This window comes from Lonchura striata, chromosome 11 (genome assembly GCF_050655825.1).
Source record: "Lonchura striata isolate lonStrDom1 chromosome 11, ASM5065582v1, whole genome shotgun sequence".
In the NCBI taxonomy this organism is placed as follows: domain Eukaryota; kingdom Metazoa; phylum Chordata; class Aves; order Passeriformes; family Estrildidae; genus Lonchura; species Lonchura striata.
Genome location: NC_140713.1, coordinates 12354618 through 12376126, shown reverse-complemented (window position 1 = coordinate 12376126; position 21509 = coordinate 12354618). Strand labels below are relative to the sequence as shown.

The 21509-nt window shown below is 38.2% G+C and overlaps 1 protein-coding gene across 1 annotated transcript in view; it reads left to right on the top strand.

Moving 5' to 3' along the window:
* The window catches only part of LOC146766413 (uncharacterized), a 57013-nt gene extending 39226 nt beyond the window's left edge, over window positions 1-17787 (top strand). The window contains exon 5 of the mRNA XM_085589569.1: window positions 11020-17787. The gene's annotated coding sequence lies outside the window, so the exon portion shown is untranslated. The remainder of the gene's footprint in view (window positions 1-11019) is intronic.
* The last annotated feature ends 3722 nt before the right edge of the window (window positions 17788-21509 follow it).

Here is a 21509-nt window from a genome sequence, read left to right as displayed (position 1 = left end):
GGTAGCCTCATAAAACATTGTACTAAATCTGAGGCCTCTGAATATGCAGTACTTGAGCATTTCTATATTCTAACTTCCAAAATATTTACAATCTCTATAGGACTTAAAAAATGAAAATTGAATATACTGTTTTTACTGAACATCTTTTTTCTAAACAAGGTCTTAATCCTGCCAGAGCTCAAATGGGTGAATGGCCTTGTTCTTGTAAAAAAATGTGCCACTGATTTCTGCATCCATTTGTGTTTGTGTCTTGCAAGAGACATCCTGGAATTGTTATTGTGTCATCCAGCAGGAAGGCAAGGTACATCTGCCTGAGTGCTGTGGAGGACATGTCTCTACAATGAGGCACATCCTAACTGGGGGAGGAGAGGGGAATGCTTTTGTTTTAAAAGAGGGACAGAACACCCTCAACAATAAATCTGAGACCCCAAATACCCTGCTCTTAACATAAGATTCTCTGTTTGAAGACTGACCCAGCCAAGCTGGAACATCCAGTGTAAAGCTGTCATCACACTTACTGAACTTACTGTCTTTGTTCTCTGTAACATGTGCAACTAGAATTTTATCAGCCACTACAACAATCTTTTCCTTTCATCAGCTTTGTGGCAGCAGCTCTGCCTCCCTTCTGTGCTGTTACTAGCAGGGTAGCTCCAAATAATTGTTTCTTTTCCACACACAACAAAGACCTATACAGCTTCAGCAGGGCCCATGAAATGGGAATCAACAAACAGTACAGTTGCTGAAGTTTATCATTGGTGCCTCTTATTCTGCAAAGCATTTAAGCACCACACTTTTACTAAAGCTGCTGTAAATATTCATTCAGTGCTCAGAGGTGAACACAGTTCATCAGACCCCTGTATTTAACTCACTTACAGAACTTGAAAACTTTCCCAGCAGGCTCCTTTGAACAGATGTAATTTATATAATACTTAAAAAAAAAATAAAGCTTTATTTATTCCTACCTTGAAGGTACAGGGCCTTGAGGAAAATGTGTTTACATGGTGAAAGGCCAAACTTAACCATTCCATGATCCACAAAAGGAAAGCTGTCACCAAGTTGGAAAAAGCCAGGCTGTCCCACTCACAAAATATTGTCTTTGTTCTCTCTACATGAATCAATTTGTATCTGCTGATAACCCACTTCTTTCCAAGGATTTCAGGTTTAGGATTCCCTTTGATGCCAGACTCACTGCTGGAAACAGTAAACCACTCTAACTTTGATGGAGCTACAATTATTCCCTCTAGTCAGCTATTTGATTGTTTCTGCTACAAATCTTATGTCACCGTTTCATTTTAGGTAGGCTTCCCCTCCATCCTTTCTGATTTAAACCATGCCAGTTAAAAGCTGCAAATCAGCCCAAGAGGCATGTAACTTTTCATATAAAATATGCATAAATTCATCCTTCCCTATAACATGCATGACTAAAATTACATCAGTGACCCCAGCAACCATTTTTCCTTTCACCACCTCCCTCTCCAGCACCTCTGCTTCCCATCTGTGTTATCCCCAGCAGCGTGGCTGTGGTGCCTCTGACAGAGTCACGGGAGCACAGGAACCACCACACCCAGGGCTAGAGGTGTCTTGGTCTGAGCACGTGTTGGTGCCAACACTTGTGAGGGTTTCAGCCTGTCTGGGGCACAGGAGGGTTACATCAGGCAGCTCAGCCTGGTAATGGTAACCTAAGCTACCACAGCAGGGAGGTGTCTGTGGTGTGCTGTGCTTCGAGCAGCGCTCAGAGCCTGTGCCACTGCCTGACACTGACTGATTAAAATCCAGGTACTGCGGTGCTGTCAGGGAAGAAGAAAGGGGACTTGCCGTGCTCTTGTTGCTCGTGGATCTCCAGCAGGGCAGCAGCCAGACACCAGTGCACAGCAGCCTCGTGCTCTTCCACCTCTTCAGAGAATTACTTTCCAGTCAGCCTGAGGAGATAAAGAACACACCTGGTTTTTAAGACAGCCTGTCCCTCCACACAGACTCCAAAGTCTGTGTATCACAGGTGATCAGTTCCTCATGACTGGGGAGGGGACTGTGAGAGGAGATGAGGGAGATGTGAGAAGAACAAAAATATGAAGTCAATAATGGGCCTTACCAGGAACCCTGCAGCAAACAAGACCAGGTCCTAACAGAGAAAGAAACAGAGCTATCTAGTTACACTGCAAATATAGATATAATCTTCCTTTTCTCCACAGCTTTTACTTGCCATCTGTAAAAACCAGACATTCAAATTTCTCTGATTCCAATTTTCAGGGTATCCCCAAAGCCCAGACTACACTGCTAGTGGGAATGGAGAAAAGGATTACTTTGCCAGGCAGCCTAAGACATGGGACTGGAGTTTTAGTTTTATTTTGTTTAATTCTCAGGGCTTTCCCCAGTACAAAAATGCAGGGTTTCCCAATGTACCTTTTCATCTCATCTCACAGATGATGAAATAATCATTTCCCTTCGCTCTGAGGGTGATGTGAAACCCTCAAAAAGACTAACATATGTGGTGTCCAGACATGGGGACACTCTTGAGCTCAGGCTTACATTTTTGGCCTTCTGGAGTCACTTCTCCATACAGCCCATGCAGGTAGGAAGGCAAGAAGGAATATAGAAGATCCCAGAGAAATCTCTGCAGACCTGACATTCTCTTACTCATTTGTGTTCCAAACCAGGCATGTTTCTGTCACCTGTTTGCTGACAGAACTGTCCTTGTCCTCTACAAAGCAGAGGAAACTGGAAAGATTCTGGTCTTCCTTCCACCACAGAGGAGGCAACTTGGCTCCCAGGAACCTATATTCTCTACAACAACCATGCTCTTTTCATCTTGGCTTAGTAAGTATTTAGAGGGCAGTTCACATTTTCCCTTCTGCTCTTTGTAACAGAGCTGATTATTGCTAAGGTCAGGTGGCTCCATGAGCTAATTAATATTCACAGGTAGCAGTAAGAAATAAGTACAAACCTCATCTCTCTCCTCAGCTTTAATTACAATATCAGTGCTATCAAATTCCATGTGGATACACCTCCCGCATCAACTCCAAACAATTTCAGATGTGTATACAGGATTCACAGCATCTTTAACTCATGATCTTCTGTCATTACCACGTAATTACTCTAATGCATCTTTACTGTGCAACGCCCTCCAGAAGTAACAACCGTGGAGTGCCTCTTGTAATGACAGAATAGAGACATCAGTGTGGAATCTCTGCTTACAGGGACCTGCAGCATTCCTTCCAGTCCCATTATTCAACATTTCTGAGCAACTTGACTCCTACCTGCCTCCCTTCCTTCCCTAAATTTACTTCATGAAACATTCATGTCACTCTAGCACTGAGAAGCCCCAGGTGGCACTGAAATCCCTGTGGGAATGTAGCACAAGTCAATGAAGTGGCAATAAATTGTCTCACCTTGATCAGCTCTGTGGATACAGGAGAGGAATAGAGGAAGGTGAGCCAGGGAAGAGCAGCTGTATTATGCACCTTGCTGGGCTATGGGTGAGGATCTGGGCCTTCTGTAGACGTGGGAAAAGAGGTTTAGAGAAATTTGACAGAAAATGCAATACTGACTACTTAAGCTAGCAAATATCCCTCAGTTAAGTGCTGGTGGAGGTCAGATACAAAAGTCAGTTAGAGAGAACTGGGCAAGCTTCAAAGGGTCTTTGTGGCAAAAAGCTGAAGGATGAGACAGTGCAATAACCTGTTAAATGACAAGCCATGGAGATGATTTTAGCCTTTCATTTCTACCACTATAGAAAATGAAGAACAAAGTACACATTATAAAGACATAAAATGGGATAAATTTTTGAACCTGTGTAAGGATTTTTAAAGAAGAACTAGCTGCAGACATATCTCACAATGCTCTATGCAAAGTATTCCTGTGCCTTTGCAGAGATTTACAAAACTCTCTCAGTATATAAATTCCATCAGTCCTTTTACTTTTCTTAAATTGCAATCATTTTAAACTGAATAATAGAATCTGTATTTGTTGTATTTGGCTTTCTATGTGATAACAGTCACTATGATTAAAACATATGTTTTCAAGACTTGAAAATGACAGTTAAACAGGAATGGCATTACATTGTCACCTATCCAAATTGTAATTGGTATTTAATTGTAGCTCTGCAAGCAAACACAAAAAGACAAACAACAAAGGAACCTCTGCTCTGATTGAAAGCAATTAAGAGAGGAAAACCCAAGAGAGCTAATATATGAAGTTTCAGGGAGGAAGTATTCTTTCCCTGAAATGCTAAGGCCCTTCTTGAATCTGAGAGAGGTAAAGCATGGGAATAGTGCAGCTGTTTCTGGGAAGTTGCCTTTTGAGTGGAAATGGAAATTAAAAGCTGCCAGGCAGATTTTTATCTCTCTTGTCAAATTTATATTGTGTATGTTTGCTGATGTTCTGTAATATCCCAGTTAGATCTGTTGTTTGCATATTAACTGTTTTGTGTCCCAGATGCTCATACAAGAATCATATTTTGTGAAAGATATAACCATCACTTTCAACAGTATATTTTTTTCCCCTAAACACCTTTCCCTCTGTTCTTGCAGAAGACTCAAAGAATCCCTGAAGAACTACTTTAGGATGGGCTTTTTCACCATCAGCTGGTAGGGACATGCAGGAAGCCATTCCTGAGAAAAAGGACTTTCACAACAATCACTGTGCATCTAAACCCAGTGAGTTTGCCTTTAGGGCTACACTGATCCCAGCCACGGAGAGATGGAGCTGAGGCAGGTTCAGGGGAGCTGGAATCCAGCACGTTCTGAGTGCCTGGGTCCAGGCCTTGGCTCTCCCAGGGGTACCTGAGTGAGAGTGAGGGTGGGTGATGTGTAGTTCACTCATGGAATATGCAGAGCTGACACATGGAACTGGACAGAGATCTTGACAATGGACAGGGTTTGTGGTTTCACAGGGTGTCATCTCTAATTATCAGGAAGGTTCCCTGGTTCAGTTCCAGAATGGAAAAGGAAAATATTTTTATCTACTTTAACACCACACTGGCACTGTCAGATGATTCATAGGCTCTAGAGAACACAGACATTACCAGCTCAGCACATTTGTGTACCAATCACCATTTGTCATATGTGAGTACTTCCCACAGTCCTAAAAAGGGATTTGTTTTCTGTATTATTTGCAGGAAATGTAACAAACTCCACACTGAATAGCAAAACAAAAACAGCACTTGATTGTTTTATTGAATAGTTGCCTATTTACTTGGCAAAACTTCACTTTAGGATTTTTTTTATGCTGTCTAATAAAAGGACCCCCACAGTTGTCTTCTCTGTGGAGAAAACCTGTCGACATCCAGTATAATTTTCTGCATATTGAGTGAAGTACTTGAAAGTCCCAGATCCATTTTAATATGTGAGCAGCACTCCCATTTGTATGCAGCTGGAGAGAGTAGTTTTATCCTCATTTTAAAAAGCCATATGATAGATTTCTTTCTTTAAACAAATACTGTCTGAAACTTTGCTTTCTTCTCACTCTTTCCCCCAGCATACACCTTTCCTCTCTTGTTAGGCACCAGTGTGCTGAAATCACTGCACACTGCTGACATCTCACTCGTTATACATAAAATGATGCCAGCACCATTTCTTTTTTGATGTCTCTGTGCATGATCTGCTGGAATAATTCCCAGATTATCTGTTTATTAATATAATTTTGGCAAAACAGTTGGTGAGGAAATTCCATTACACTGCCTTGAATAAGGTCTTCATTATTCTTCTCTGAATTTTCTGATTCTGGTTATTGACAGTTTCCATTCCTTTCAATCCAGTCCTGGCCTGAGCTCTCTCCAACCCTGATCCTGCAAGAACTTTGCCACACAGCACTAGGCAGTGCTGCTCAGTCCTTGCACAGCTATTAACTCTGATGCAATGAAATGTTGTTGTTATGGGCTGCAGGGAGCATGTTTAACATCCACAGCTATTTTTAATGATTCTGTCAAAAGGAAGGATTATAGCTCTGAAAGCACAGGGAGGTTTTGTGTAACAGTCACAAAGCTTTGAACTCTGCACACACCATGACTGAACATACTGTTCATGTGCTTCAACACAGCCTGACACTGCAAAAGTCATGGTTGAAAAACAAGATATCTGAAGGTTACAGGACATTTCATGGCTCTAGTGTAAACAATAAAGCACCAAGGATTAAGTGCCAAACATTATCAACCTCCCCGTCTGGATATGTCACATCTCACAGGCTGAGAATGACTCACTCAAATAACCTCAGATGGCAAACCCCCAGGCAGGCAGGTTTGGAGTGATGCTACCAATTCAGCAAGGAGCATGTGGTTCAAGGAGCAGGCATGGAGTAATTCCCCAGAGAGTGCTTGGAGATGCTTTCACCCAAATTCAAGATTTCTGCTCCACATTTTTGTTGTGAATGAAAATAAAATAGTAGATTCTCAAATTTTGCAATGGAATTAAAATTCTGAAAATTTTACATTGGAAAAAAGAAGACTGTTTTATTGCTGATCATTTTGTCTTAAACAAATGAAGCCAACTGTAAAAATCTTGGATGAACCTGGAAACAGGAACCCTTATGAAAGCAGCAGAACTGAAAGCCTCAAGGTTCGTGGGATTGCTTGTTTCTCACCTACCAACAGAGACATATGGACATTCACTTTAACCAGCAATATTGGAATTTACAGTGACCGCTGCTGGAGAAGCAAAAGAATGAAGCACTACTGGGGAAGCTTTCCTAGGGCTTCCAGGTTTCCACCTCCACTGGCTGGGAGTTGGGGTAGGAATTAAGGTATCCAAATTTTTGAAGAAAGGAGTCAAAGCTGCAGGAGCTCCAACTTGGTCCAGAGATCTCAAAAATTCAGGGTTTCCAACTCTACCAAAGATAGCTGGAAGATATGTGAGCTTCAAGGTTCAGCTCCTAGCTGAGCTTCAGAAAACTTGCTCAGTGCCCTGGAGTTGGAGGAAGGCCATACAAAACCCAACAGAAAAGCTCAGAGACCCGTAGAATTTCCTGTGATATATTTTTGATCTCAGTAACTCAGCATTTTCTAATGAAGTAGTGCTTACTGGAAAGTTTCTGCCTATTTCCATTTGGGAAGACATTATTCAGATGGACATGACACATTTTGGATGACATGAGGGAATTAAGTTTGGTCTTCTTGCCAAATTCCATCCTGGCAGATAATTTCTTACCTATTTAAATCCACCTCATATTAACAGAGCCCAATTTTTTAGCTCTCATTCTGTCTTGCAGCTTTTGTACTGTTAAATATTATCCACGTTTCGTCTCCCATGTAGTTGCTTTTCACCAAATTTAGTCCCAGGTTAGAGTATGGATCTGTATATGGGACTGGGAGCTCTGGAGGTCTCTAAAATCACCTGTGCTACTGCACAAACATCAGGATTATTTTTAGTACTGGAGAAGTTTTTGCAGAGCAGGGTGTGATCCTACACAAAATGGAACCAGTCTGATGTCAAATTATTTTATGCCATTATGGCACATGACTGCATTACAAAGCAGCTGTTGTATTTTTCTATCTTCTCAGGAACATTTATTCCTACAATGGGGATACTGCATTGATTCCAATGAAGACCCAGGCCCCTATTGTGCTAGGCACTATAGCAACAGACAGTAAAAGGCAGTCCTTGTTTCTAAAGACCTTTCTATCTAAACAGACAAAACATTGCCAGAGATTTATTCTTCCATTTATAACAGTTACAAAACAACTTGGATGAAGAATAAAAAATGCAGTCATTAGGACGTGATGATCCCAGCTGTGGGATGGATCCATATGGAGGTGGGAAGCCCCAAGCCAGTGAAAGCAACGAGGGGTATAATCCTGAAGCAGCTGCAGGAACATGAGAACTCCTGCAGATTCTCCTGGGAGCCAGGATTCCCCTCTGTTCCCATTTCACCAGGTGCCTGCATGAATAACACAATGCAGAGCTGAAGTGATCTTTCCAAATTCCCTGGCACTACAATCAGAGCTGCAGCATGGTCCCACTGCTGCTGTCAGGGGAATGAGCCTGGGCAGAGCCTGCTGCTGTCACTGTGCCTGAGATGCCAGGGAGCAGTGTGAGCACAGGCACAGCCCTGCTGCAGGGCTTCCTGCAGAGCTGCCCCGGGACACCTCACTGGGAGAGGGCTCACAAGCTGCCCAGGTCACTGGTCTGTCACCAAATCACTGACCTACCACAGGCAGGAAACGGAATGATTCATTATGGTCTGCAACACTCCAGGGTCTCCAGTGCAGGGGCTATTCAGGTGACAGTGAACTCCCTGAACATACTGTGTTTCTTGCTGCGAATCCTCTCTCTAAGGGATACAGACTAAAAATATTCCTGAGGTACGGCTCGTAAACAGACATATTCCCTGTTCTGGTCTTGCTGATGTTCTGTGCTGTTATTTACTTAAATTGCACAGCACTAATAGGAGACTCTGGTAACTTCTTTTCTTTTCTTTTGGAAGCGATGCAATGCACAATAAAGCAGAGGTGGTAATGATTTAAAAGATACAGGTCTCTTTTCTGGACATTCTGACTATGAATATAATATGAGGTTAGAGTGATGCTTGTTTTTACCCCTGAGTCTATCATAAGATTAACAGTCTTTATAATTTTGCAGAACAAGCAGTAGCGCCTCATCAAGGGTATAATCACCTCAGTCAAAAAACAAACAAGCTTTTACTTAAGGTGCTAAAAATATAGTTGAGAAACCTTCGATCTCAAGCCGTGTGATAAAATAGACTGTGTTGACTGAGCAAATCAGCAGCTGCTGCTGTGCTGGCTCCTTCACCCTAACAATGCTTGCCTTTTTCTCTCCCCACCAAATTTAGAGATGATGTCAGTGTAGCCAACCCCAGGAGTTCAAAAATCAGAAGACAAACCAAAATAGAATCACAGCACTGATATCAAAGCCATGGAAGTTATTGAAACTGAAGCGGATGATTTGGGGGGGTCAGCCTTTAGTGTTTTTAATTCATAGCAGACAGCCTTCTCCCTTCCAGTGGCTGCTCAGCTCTCCTGCCTGTCTGATATGCCCTATTTCAGAGTGAGAGACAACACAGGACAATGGGAAGCACAAAGGATTGGGAATCTATTTAAAGTATATATAAAGCTCAATTTTCCACCGTATGGAGAGCCTTAATCCTGCAAATACCTTCCCTGAATGCTCAGCTTCATTCATACAAGCAGCCCCATGGAAGCCAGTGGGGTTCCTCTTGTACCTGAAGTCTGCCCCTTATTACTATTGCACGTCAGAAATGTTGGCCTGCATCACAATATTAAGAATCAGCCAAGGATGAAGTTTTCTCTGCGATCTTAGGCAAGTCTTGATTCATTCTACATCCCATCTTCCTGCTCTGTAAATGGGTAGAATTTATCTCTACAAGGAACTTGGAAGCCTCCAGACAAAAGATAATAAATGCAGAAAATTAATACATTGTCTCTTTCTGATGTAAATTGATTTCTAGATAACACAGCTGGAAAGAATGCTTAAAAATCAAAAGTACATCATAATTAAATCTCCTAATAAAACCAAACTCCTAGAAGTGGACTTAATCCACCATAGACCAACAGGAAAACATATTTCAACAGGAAAATAGAACCCTCTTCTCAAAAGACCAGTTCCTGGGAGCCAGAAACTTGCTTGATAAACTCATACAGGAGTTTATCAAGATGTAAACATTTAGTTTAATCTTTTTTCTACCCAAAATATCTAATTCCTCTGAAATTTAAATTATAATAATTGATTCTATTTTAAAGTTTAGTCTGAATGTAAAGCCCAATATTTTGAAGCAGCAGTAGCATGTTACGATGCAACAGTTTGTTGGGAAAGTACTCACTTAAAATAATGGGAGACTTTCATCTTTTATTAAACATTTGAAATTACTAAAAGATACTACCTTAGAGTCGCTTAATTTAAAGAGGCAAACTGATGCATTTTGTTAATTAGACCATTAAAAAACTCATTTATGTGTAAATAAGTCTAGGTCATTAAATCATAATGTACAGTGTCAACATGAAATTTCAAACTTTCTAGTTATGTTAAATAGCCCTAAAAATTAATTAAAAATAGAATCAGCATCAAAGAACTTATTTCCCCCTCCTATTTTTAAAGAAAAAAGATGTATTTTTAGTAATAAAAAATGCTATTTCTGCTCAGTCCTCCAGTCATACATTCTCTTTTTCTACAAGACTTTGTTTAAACTTAGAAGTACAACACCTATGTGTTGATATCAATGATCTTTTTGAATATTTTTAAAACACAGAAAAAAAAATAGCTAGCACTGATGTTGTCACTAATTTTCATGATAGCAAGGACAGGTTATTTCAGTGAAATCACATATTGTAAATTAGCAGCATAACAAGGCACAAGGAGTCAAAAATGTTATTTAGCACAGCTGAAAAGGCAAAGCTAAAAGTTTGTCTTCTGTTAAGATTTGTGAGTATTACAGTTACAAAGTCATACACTCAATTGCTCATAGCTTTATGACAAAAGGTGTATTTAGATTTAAAAACTCTAGGAAATTTTCAAGATTCCCAGGCTGATTTTAGAAAACATCAGGAAAAAAAAGTAAAAAACATTTCTGAAAGTGCAGCTGTTTCCAGGAACAGAATAAAAGCTGTCCCATTTGTTTCCAGAGAGATACTGGCAGAAGTTGTTGCCAAGACACTGAAGACAGAATTGAGAGGACCTGGAACTGGGCAGTAGAATGCAGGAGAGAGAGGGGCTGAGTGATCACTGAGATGCTACAAGAGAAGCCTGTGCATCCTGGACAGCTGAACAAAAAGAGACTGAACTGGGGCAGAAAAGGGCACAGGAGGTAATGGTGGGATGGAAGAGACACCACAGAGAACAGCAGAGAGTGCAGCCTGGGGAAATGGCCTGTGCCCACTCCAGTCTGGACAGCAAATCCCAAGGATTTCAGAATCCCAACCTTCATGTAAAAGCAATCAGTAATTATCATTTCCATACCCACAGGTCACAAATTCAAACACAAAATAGTAACTGGTGAAGATATTGATTTTCCTTTGTATACCCTTTAATGAACAGGTAAAATTCCTTTCTTTTCCAGATGCCTAAAATCAAGAGGATGCAGAAATGCCAGTTCTGTGTGCTCCTAACCAGGCTTGCAATGCTGACATAACACATGGGGGGCAAAAAGGAAGAAAGATGGAACAGAGAAATTCGTGTGAAGGCTCTAAGGAGAAGGGATGCTTTTGAGATAGTAGCAGTGACACCAGGTGAACTGTAATGAGTAACTCCCACTGCCAGGAATGCTGTCCAGCCTTGGCAGGAACATTCTCTGCATTCAATACAGGACACTATTTGCCTCCTGACTTAGGGACTGGTTGATACAGGGACACATAAAAATCAGGGTGTTTAAAAATACAAAAATACTTGAATTGTTTTGAATCTTCCTGATTCACTTGAGCACACTGGACTAACAAAAGACACAGGCTTTGCCTCGCATGCAGTCTGGATTCTTGCTTTGTAGATAACCATCTGCCCAGGAGTAGATGACTGACAAGAATCTTTTAATGGAAGGACTGCATTAAATATGTTTGTTCCTGCTCAAATCCAATGTATGTAAATTATTCATGCTATATATGAAACATATATATATAAGAAGTGATTGATCCCACTGTACACATTCTTTGGAGTTGCATGACGTGCACAATTAAGGATGACACAAGAAAATTCATCAAAGAATATTTAAATATACCTTAGGGAGCCACTAAATTTTCTGATGGTTTTACAGAAGGAAAACTAATTGCATCTGCACAATACAACAGTTTTGTAAGGGTTGAGCTCATCAATGCTTTTGCTTTTTTCCCCAGTAAACATTTAAAACAGTTTATTTAAATTGATTTTAAAAAAATCAGAAATGACTGAATGTTTTGAATACATTAAGGTTTCTACCACTTTAGGTATACTTGTTCTTACTGACTTTCTGCAATATCAGCAATGCATAGAAATTCTTGACCTATCAAGGTGGCACCACAGTGGATAATAACAGGCAATTATTCTTACAAAGACCTTGCACTTCTTCTAAGACTTAAAATTAAAGTCAAACTAATTATATAAAATAATGCATTGAAATCACTAAATATTCTTCTGACATACACGATCAAGTTTGTTATACTGAATACATTTGGATTTACTAAGAGGCTTTCATCTGTAATGGTATACACATCCTCTGAATGCATTCATTAATTATAAGAAATTCTGTAAACTTTCTAGATTATTTCTGTCTTGGAAATTCTCTTAGTGTTCAGAAATGTACAGAAAGAACCAAATAAATACTTTATTCTGTTGTGACTTGTCCAATTATCTGGTGGGGCATTATGAGTGACAGACTACAATCAGTAGTCTGAAATGGTTGAATTTCACACTGCTTTGATGTTTTCATAAGTGGCTTTCTGACAAATTGTACTAGATGTACAAAATCCCATATGGAGTCTGCTGGATTATGTGATCTTGCTTTGCAATTTATCCAAAAGAATATTTTGCTAAGGCAGTTTAATTCCTTGTTAAATTGGAAACAACAATGATGCTACTGATCCATATACACACCAAGTTCTTTCTTATTTAGAACACTGTGGAGCACTTAAATTGAAAGTCTTTGTTCTCCTTGGACAGGTGAAGATTGATTCCAGTGGTCTCCCAAACAGACTAAAAATCAGGATAGTTGAGATTGACAACATTTCATTGGTATGAGCAAGAGAAGAGTCAGATTATTCTTTGCCAAGCTGTATGACTATGGAGCACCATCCTAATATTTCTAGCTCTCTTCCCACTTCACTATTGATATTGTGACAGGATTTGTAATACCATTAGGCTGTGTTGCCAAGAGCAATTCTTTTAAAGAGTGTGACACTGAATATAGGCTCTGGCAAATGATGCCTTCAGTTAGAAAGTATTAACGTGACAGAACTCTTCCCAAACCTTTTACAGAGAATATGTCTTGACCAAAAAGTGACAAAAGAGAAAATAGTGCTTAAACCTGTGCAACACTGCATTGAGACAGAAAAATCTCTGCTGAAAATGCCTTTTTGTGCAAGAATTGATCTTTTTTTTTTTACTGTCATTTTTAGTAATGTAAATCACAAAGAACCATTGAAATCAGTGGGAACTACAGCAGTATAAATCAGGTGTCATGAATAACAAAGTTGTAAGATATTGTTATTGGGTCACTTAGTTCTGCTCCATAGTTTTATTTTAGCTCTAACATTTATCAGCTTTGCTTGTCCATACCAACTCTTACAATTGAAATATTTTCTGCAGTTTGGCAACAATGGGTATTCTGGACTGGCTATTCATAGAGGAAGTAATAGAGAATTTGTCATAATGGGTCCATCTTCTGTTCTACAGCTCCTCTCATAGTTTATGTGTCTAGTTTATATACCCATAAAATATCTGACTTCAAAATGACAGTAGGAAAAAGAAGGGAGTGTTCAATTTATATAATATTTCTCTGACACATGAGATTTGATCATCTGCATTATCACAGCCATAAATATGATTAACAAACACATCAAACACTTTACCCAGCCCCATTGCATACAGACAGGTTATCTGCCATGGAAATTTCCATGGGCTAATTATTTTCTGCATTAAAAATTTTCTTTCATTTGTTCTAAATTCATTGGTCTTTAATATCATGATGCATTTATTGCAGTGATCTGAAAAAAAAAAAAGTAGAATATATCACAATCACTGTTCCTGCTACTTCCTATTCTTCCCCAAAAAAAAACATTTTAGGATGAGAATCTCCATGGTATGAAGTGGTAAATGATCCAGAGGAGTGTCATTTTATAACTTCTGAATTATAGTCTTTGAGATGGTCTGTATGTAAATCTTACTGTACATCTCATGGGCTCTGTCACCTTTTTATGAGCATTCACAGTCAGTATATACATCAGTTGTCTTGACCAAAATTTTGAGTAACTCTTACAAAAAACAGAAACACAGCTCTTGAAAAGGATCACTGTCATATCATCAGGATGTCATGAAAGCAGAATAAAATAAATGCAATCTTTCAGACTTCTAGGTATTATACTGTTCTCACAAGAAACTCAGCTCTTTTTGCTGTTTTTTTTTTTTTTTTTTTTCTGTTTTTTAGAGGGTTTTTTTTGGGGGGGTGGAGGTGGTGGTGTTTTGATTTTTTCCCCCTGTATCTTTGTTAGTTAAAGAGTACCCCACAAAGACACAGTGCTATTTTCCTGGGGATTTGCTCTGCTAGAAATAATTTTATCTAGTAATAATTTATACTTTCTAAAAATACATCTCCAGTTGTGATCCAGTTTCTATTATAATGCTGCTAATTTATGGAATTACCATCACTACAGATGAAATTTATAATGCTGTATGTGATTATTGCTTCACTAATCACTATGTATTCCAGTGCTAGCAGTATGTGAGATCATTAATACAGTGTATGTATAAACATTAAGCTTAATGGAGTTAAATGATGATATGGAAAGGCAGGATGGCTAATTAATGATCACACAAACAATTAGTACTCTTTCTTACTTAATTCACAAGCTGTTCTATGAGGGACTCCAGCCTTGCAGGGCAAAATCTCCTAATTACAAATAAGCTAGGGACTTGTGGAAGCACAGAATACCTCTTAACCTTCTGCTAGTATAGATTGGTTTTAAGCTTCTCAGCAAGATTTTTCCTGGTCAGAAGGTAATTTAAAAGAAAACCCTTTCTATCTTTCTTGGTCACCTTTAAGATGGGAACTAGTCAAGTTTTATATTTAAGAGACACTTAATGAAACAGTCTTAAATGGTCCTTAATTGGTTCATGTGAAATGACTGTGTTGGTACTTAGTGCAGTACTGAATTTCACACTAAAGGCTTATTTCTAGTAACCCTTAACTCATGCTGAGTATACCTCTCTCCCTTGTGCATAGTCTCATGATATTGCCAGAATAATTGTCTTTCTCTGTTGTACAATTCTAAATCTTTTTCTCTGTAGTTTTTAGAAAAGCACAAAACATATTTTTTTCTAGATTTTCTAAATCTTTGGATAGATTAAATTAATTCTAACAATTCTACTATAAGACAAGCTATAAGAAGCATCTGTGTGAATTAAAAACCTTCATTCATTATTTCCATCTTACATATAGGCTTTAAAATAACAACTTGTGTCCTCTCAAATGCTATGGTTCAGTCCTGTTAGAGGAAGACCTGTTGTGAGGCATAGAATTTCAAACAGTCCCTGTCACAAAATGATCAATGAACCCACAGAGAATTCTATGGTAAAAGTTATTTTGGAAGTTGTCATTAAGTACCATCGTCTCCTTTTAATACAAGACAATGTCCATTATAACCAAAATATTGGGTGATCCATTCATTCAGCAATCTTCTTGCAAATCACCTTTACTAGTCAATACCAAGAACCAAATTAAATTTAAAACATTGAGTAGTTCTGGAATTTCACATATGAGTACATTTAAACATCCTAATGATTCACCATTCAGTGCTTTTCATTAACTGAAAATGGCTCAATAACTTTCATTACCTGGAAAAGTCCAATAATAATTTTAAGGCTTTGCAAGACAGTGCTGGCTCTGTAGGAACACATAATGACAGATACAACTCTGAGGTGTCTAGTGATGTAAAATTACCTTAAACATCTTCATCAGACCTTGGGTTTCATTAATGGGGTACTACTGAGTAATCCAGGCAACTGGCTTGGTCAAATAATGACTTCCACAATTAAAACAAAAACATCTTGATCATTATTCAAAATAATTCCAGGAAGATATATTAAGCATAATATAGTAAGCATATACTCAGAACACCTGGAAAGTGTTGCTTTTCTACTGCCCCTTGGGCACAAATCAACTGGCAGCCAAAATACTAGTAATTATTTTTTTTTCATAATTTTTAATAATTTATGGATTATTATGGAGTTTTTCAAACTGCCTTTCGCATATTAAGCACAAATGTTTAAAAATTTTTTTAAAAAGCTTCATATGTTTTCCAGGGACTTCTTCTGCAGGTGTTCTTGCTGCAGAAGGTTAATTTGGTAAACTAAAAATAGCAGCAATTAAGTTGTGTTCCACAACTTATGGACAAAAAAACCCAATGTAACAAAACCAAACATGAGAATTAGGATATGGAACTGTGCTGGGGACTGCTACTTGACTGCACCTGTAAACATATAAATAAAATATAAATATATAGAATAAAAACAAGAAGTGTGTTATTTACTATTGATTTCCAAGGCAGTGATGATAACAATGACAACTGCGACTTGAAATACTTTTCATTATTTAAGTAAAGTTTAAATAACTACTTTGTGGTCATTCTTCTACCAATTCACTAACTGATTTGAACAAATTTCATTTCAATATGAACCTTGTCATTTGATATATGCCATAGAGAGGAAGAAGTGAAAGAGTTGAGGAAATATAAATGTCTCATTTTGAAGAATTATAACTCGCTCTTCCAGCAGAACGTGTCATGATTAAGTAGTAATGATCACTTTGAACCATTACTCTGTGTGCTCATCTGCCAGCAGAGATTTAAGCCACTTTCATGTCATACAATGGTAAATTATTCTGGCAATTCTATTAGTGTTTTATTTCTCACATAACTCCACTACATTCTAGGAAAAATGGTTCTTCTCATTTTGGACAAATCTAAACACTCTTGTGTGGTTTACTTGATTGAATATGATAGTCTATTATTTAAAAAAACTACTGAGAATTTTTAATCAGGTAATCATTGACCCAACTGACTTAAATGCTTCAGACAGAGCTGTTAATGTCTGCTAGGTCACTGCAGATGCTCTGCATATGCTATTAACTCATAAACTAAACTCTTTGAATCTGCTTAAAACCCATTAGGAAAACTAAAAAAATTCCTTTCCTGGGGAATTCCAAGCTGATATCTTATGTCTAATTCACTCCATTATGCAAAAAAAAGAAAACCTGAATGTTCCCACATGAGACTTAAATAGAGTGATATCACAGGAGAGAGCTGAGGAGCTGAGTAACTTACTGTGGAAATTGCACCTGGTTTAAACTCATTCTGTGCTGAAGACAACTGAAACTGGTTGAGGTGTTGAAGGTATTAAAAGAAATTACTGTGGGATATGGGAAAGCACATTCCCATCATGTCTATGTATGATTCAAATATCCCATGCCACAATTCATGAAAATTGTTCCTTTTTATATAACTACTCCATTGAGAAGGGATTGACTCCATCATCTTTGCAATTGCTCTTCAAGTGGCTGTAGGCAGCTATTAGAATCTTTGCCAGATTAAACAAGAGCATCTCCCTCAACCTGAGAGCTGCTGCTTGGTCTGGGCCACCCTCCACAGGATCCACTGCAGTTTGGCAATCTCCCTCTACATCTGGAGGGCCTGACCTGGGTGCAGTGTTTGAGGAGTAGCCTCAGAAGAAGGGAGCAGACATATATAATGTAGCCCAATTTGGGATTTGTTTTATTCATGCTAAGGGGCACTGGCAGCTCTTGTCAGTCTTGTGTCACTCCAATTCCTTCCCAGCAGGGCTGGCTGTCTCTCGGCCAACAGGTTCCTCATCTATATCTGCACAAAATTTTGTGCTCCACTTTCTTCATATTTATTAGGTTTATGTCAGCCAGATTCTGAAGTTTTCACAGATTCTTCTGCACTGACGCAGAGACATTTTGTTATGTCCCATCCCTATTAAGTATCATCTGCAATTCTGCCTACTGCCTATTTACCTGTATCATCCAGATAACTGACAAGGACTTTTGACATGAGCAGGACTTTCTAAATCTCCTAAAATGAGCTATTGTTCATTTGTTTTCTGTATTCAGTAAAAATCAGAATCAGCATATTTTTGTAGTGTGTATATTTATACCACCCAGTACACATATACAAATTTTCCTATTCATCATACACCACAGTCACATAGAGACAAATAAAACTGAGTCACAATTTTGCCAATTTATAAGCTGTACCACCCAGATCCATCAAGACTGGGGCAATTCTAAGCATGTCATGAAGTACAAAAGAGGAGCCTGGTGAATAACACTGTAGAGAATAAAACCTGTCCTTTCCTCCCAGGTTAGGCAGAAGGCAGGCAGGCATTTTCAGCATTGTGATTTTGGAGACAGGTACCTCAGATCCACCTGCTTCCTGAAGCTTGCCAGACCACTGCAGTTATTTTGCACAGTTCTGTCACTTCAGCAAGCCAGCACGCAAATCCTCCCTGTTGCACCTTATGTGGACACACCTGCCCAGTTCAATGTCATGCACAAAACAGAACAATGGGGGTTTCCTGTAGTCAAAAATAAAAGAGGACTTAAGCTTGAAACGTCTACCTTTAGAATACCTTCCAAGATCTGCCTCTTGTGGCTATCTCAAATTCTAGCAAAACTTGGTTTCTTAAGAAATTATTTTATAAAAATCATTTTTATACAGCAGGAAAATGGAAAGGATGTATATCTACCTAATCCATTTTAGTTATCAGTAAGCATTCATTAATATCAAAATATATATTTAGCATTCTTTTTCCAGCCTTACATCTTTTACAAAAGATATATGTATTACAGGGCAAACAGATCTTTCCACAAACACGACTTCTAAAATAAAACCACTTTATTTAATAAAAAATTGCATGTCATTCATTAAATGTATACTAAAGGAGCATTTTAAGGCTTTTTTTTTTCCATAAGTGGCATATGTTATGAATAATAATCCATAAAATCCTCTGAATTCTAAAAAAGTGTATTACCTAAAACTTTCATTAAAATCTTTCATAGTGATCAAACACATTGAACAGTGATGGTAGTAAAACAGTACTAGCAAACCATAGAATTAACTGAAATAAAATCTGATATTTAAAAAATAATTTAGAAGGGTAATACTTCTACCTCCTGTAGATCTCTTCACAACACTTTAGGTAGGCTAAACAAATGTGGCTACCTGCCAAATCACTGCAATTTCTGTTCCACAAACTGAAGTGCATGTAGATTTTTCTGAAAAAAACCCCAACATCTGCCCTTTAATGTACCAGAGAATATAATAGTTTCACCTTAAGAAAAAGAGAATCAGTCAAAATGACCTTATCCCTTTTATCATTAGATATCTTGGGGGAAGAAAATGAAACAACAGAAATAAAATACAGTTTAGTGGAAAACTAAACATCTTTCAAAATATTGTCCCAATAGATCTTAGTTTACAGTGGATGAGTAGTGCTAAAGGATGAAGACAAGAGCAAGCTATAAACTGCTTCAATAAAAGCCAATTAACCCCTGCTTGGTGCTGCAGCCCCTCTGCCAGCTGTGCAATGTGCACTGGGACCGTGTAACTCCAAGAATGAAGCAGTTAAATGAACACTGCCAGAATAATTACCCACTGAGACAGTAACAGTCACTAATGCATATGCAGAACCAAATCTTTTGCTGGTTTGTGACTTTCAAAAACAGGATGTACAGTACAACAGAAGGTGTTTTCCAGTCATCTCCTGCTAATATCCCCAGGCTGGGAGACCTCTGGAAAGATATAAATCAGGCCTTGTTTATATTAGGATATTGTATATAAATGATGGACACTTCTTCCTTTAATTTAACCCAACTGAGTGAAGAAAACCAAACTTACAGAGTCAGAGATGAGTAGAAAATATTTTCCTTGTTAGAATTTTAATGTGAAGGTATCACTTCATTAAAGTTATTGAACTGGAATGCACTGCAAGAAAGCTAATGGCTTCAGTAAGTGTTTTTGAAATGCTAACTTTTGTTTAAAGATCAGCCAAGTAGCATAAAATGCTTTGCTATACAGCAATTAATTTTAGGTGTGTATCACTTCCCACAGTAATTCTACACCTTACATTTTCAAAATGTGTTTTTAGAAAGTCATGGCTCTGCCAAACCTGATTCTGATAAAGATTTTACTTCATGAAACTCCCACAAAAAACCAAGCTATGATGGCACTATATTCTCTCAGTCACAAGTAAATTATCCCCTCCTCTAGACACAATACAGCAGTGATTTAATTTTGTACAGCAGTACTATACAATAGAAAGTGGAAATAAATGAGTCTACAGGATGAATTGGTTCAGACAGAATTGCATTACATAGCCTTATGATCAGGGTTTAAGAGCTGATTTATTGCCATGCATTGTCTACACATGGCACCTAGTTTGGAATATGTTAAACCTCAGGGAATTCCTTACCTGTAATTTTGAGTACCTTAAATTTGCATTTCATTTAATTTTAACCACTTTCATCTATAAATTACTCTCTGATATCATCTGGTAGAGTGCTGCTTGCTGAGTCACTTATTTTCCCATTCATCAGACTCCTTGATTTCCATTTGCATTTTCATCTGTGCCCTCTCCATTGTCTTCTCTGAACAGTCCTGAATTCGGTGATACAGATCAAAGATATTCTATTTGCAAGTTATCTGTAGTCTGAATCTAACCTCTTACCATGCCTGAAAGAGTCTATATGGAGACAACAGAACAAATTTAAGTATTTGCTTTAATGTTTTGAAGCAGTCCAATTCTTCTTTACTTTACTAAAGGCTGATGAAAATTCATCAGTGATGCCTGAAAATGAAATGCACAGTCATTAAGTTGTGATTATACTGGAAACACCACAGCACCCAGAGACTGTACAACTAAATATATACAGTGGAGCAAACAAGGAAATTGCAATTAAACAAGGTTAATATTATGTTGGCTCTTGCTAATTTAATGCTCACTACAGCAACAAATACAAGACTCTCTTGCCTCTGCTCCCTGGCTGTTGAGATAGACAAGTCTCAGTTCTCAGAATACATAAGAATAGTTTGTGACTCACTTAGAAAAGTGAATGTGAATGAATTAATCTGGTGGGTATTTCCCTCCTACAGAACTCAAATACCATCCTCTCCCCTTGGATGTTTCAAGCTGACCCCATTTAGATCAATGGCAATTTATGTGTTTCCTACTTAGATCAATGACACCACATAAATGTTGCTGAAAGAATCAATTTCATGGCACTTCTACATGTATTTCACAGTAAAAACAAAGCCACATTCTGAAACAAAGAGGTAACAATTTGGAGCACTTTCACTAAAAATCACAGATTTATCCTCCACTGTACAAAACACAGTAAAGTCTTTTCCTGACTCAACTCCTGGTCCTTGGGATCCTTTCTTTGGAGTCTATTCCAGATTTATTCACTGCTCATCATTAATGGATAATTACTGTGCCCATCAATATTTACAACCACTATTTTTTTTCTCATGCAGATACATCTCTCTGTAGTTTCATCTTATACCAGAGAATTAGAATTAGAATTCTGCCTGTTGCAGAGTTAGACAATAACAAAGCTAGACAGGTTGAGAATTCATTTTCTTTGACCTCACTTAGGATTAATTTGACCCAAAGAATTCAAAGGTATTGGTGAAGACTGTGAAAGTATTAATAAATCCACTACAGTAAACTCTGACATGGAAGATTAGCTTTTGCCGCAGCCTAAATGTAGAGGCTAAAATGTTGCTCTGGATAATACTTGCACAGGCCTCAGAAGGGAATAAGATTGTAATTAAAAGCAGCACGTGATCTCTG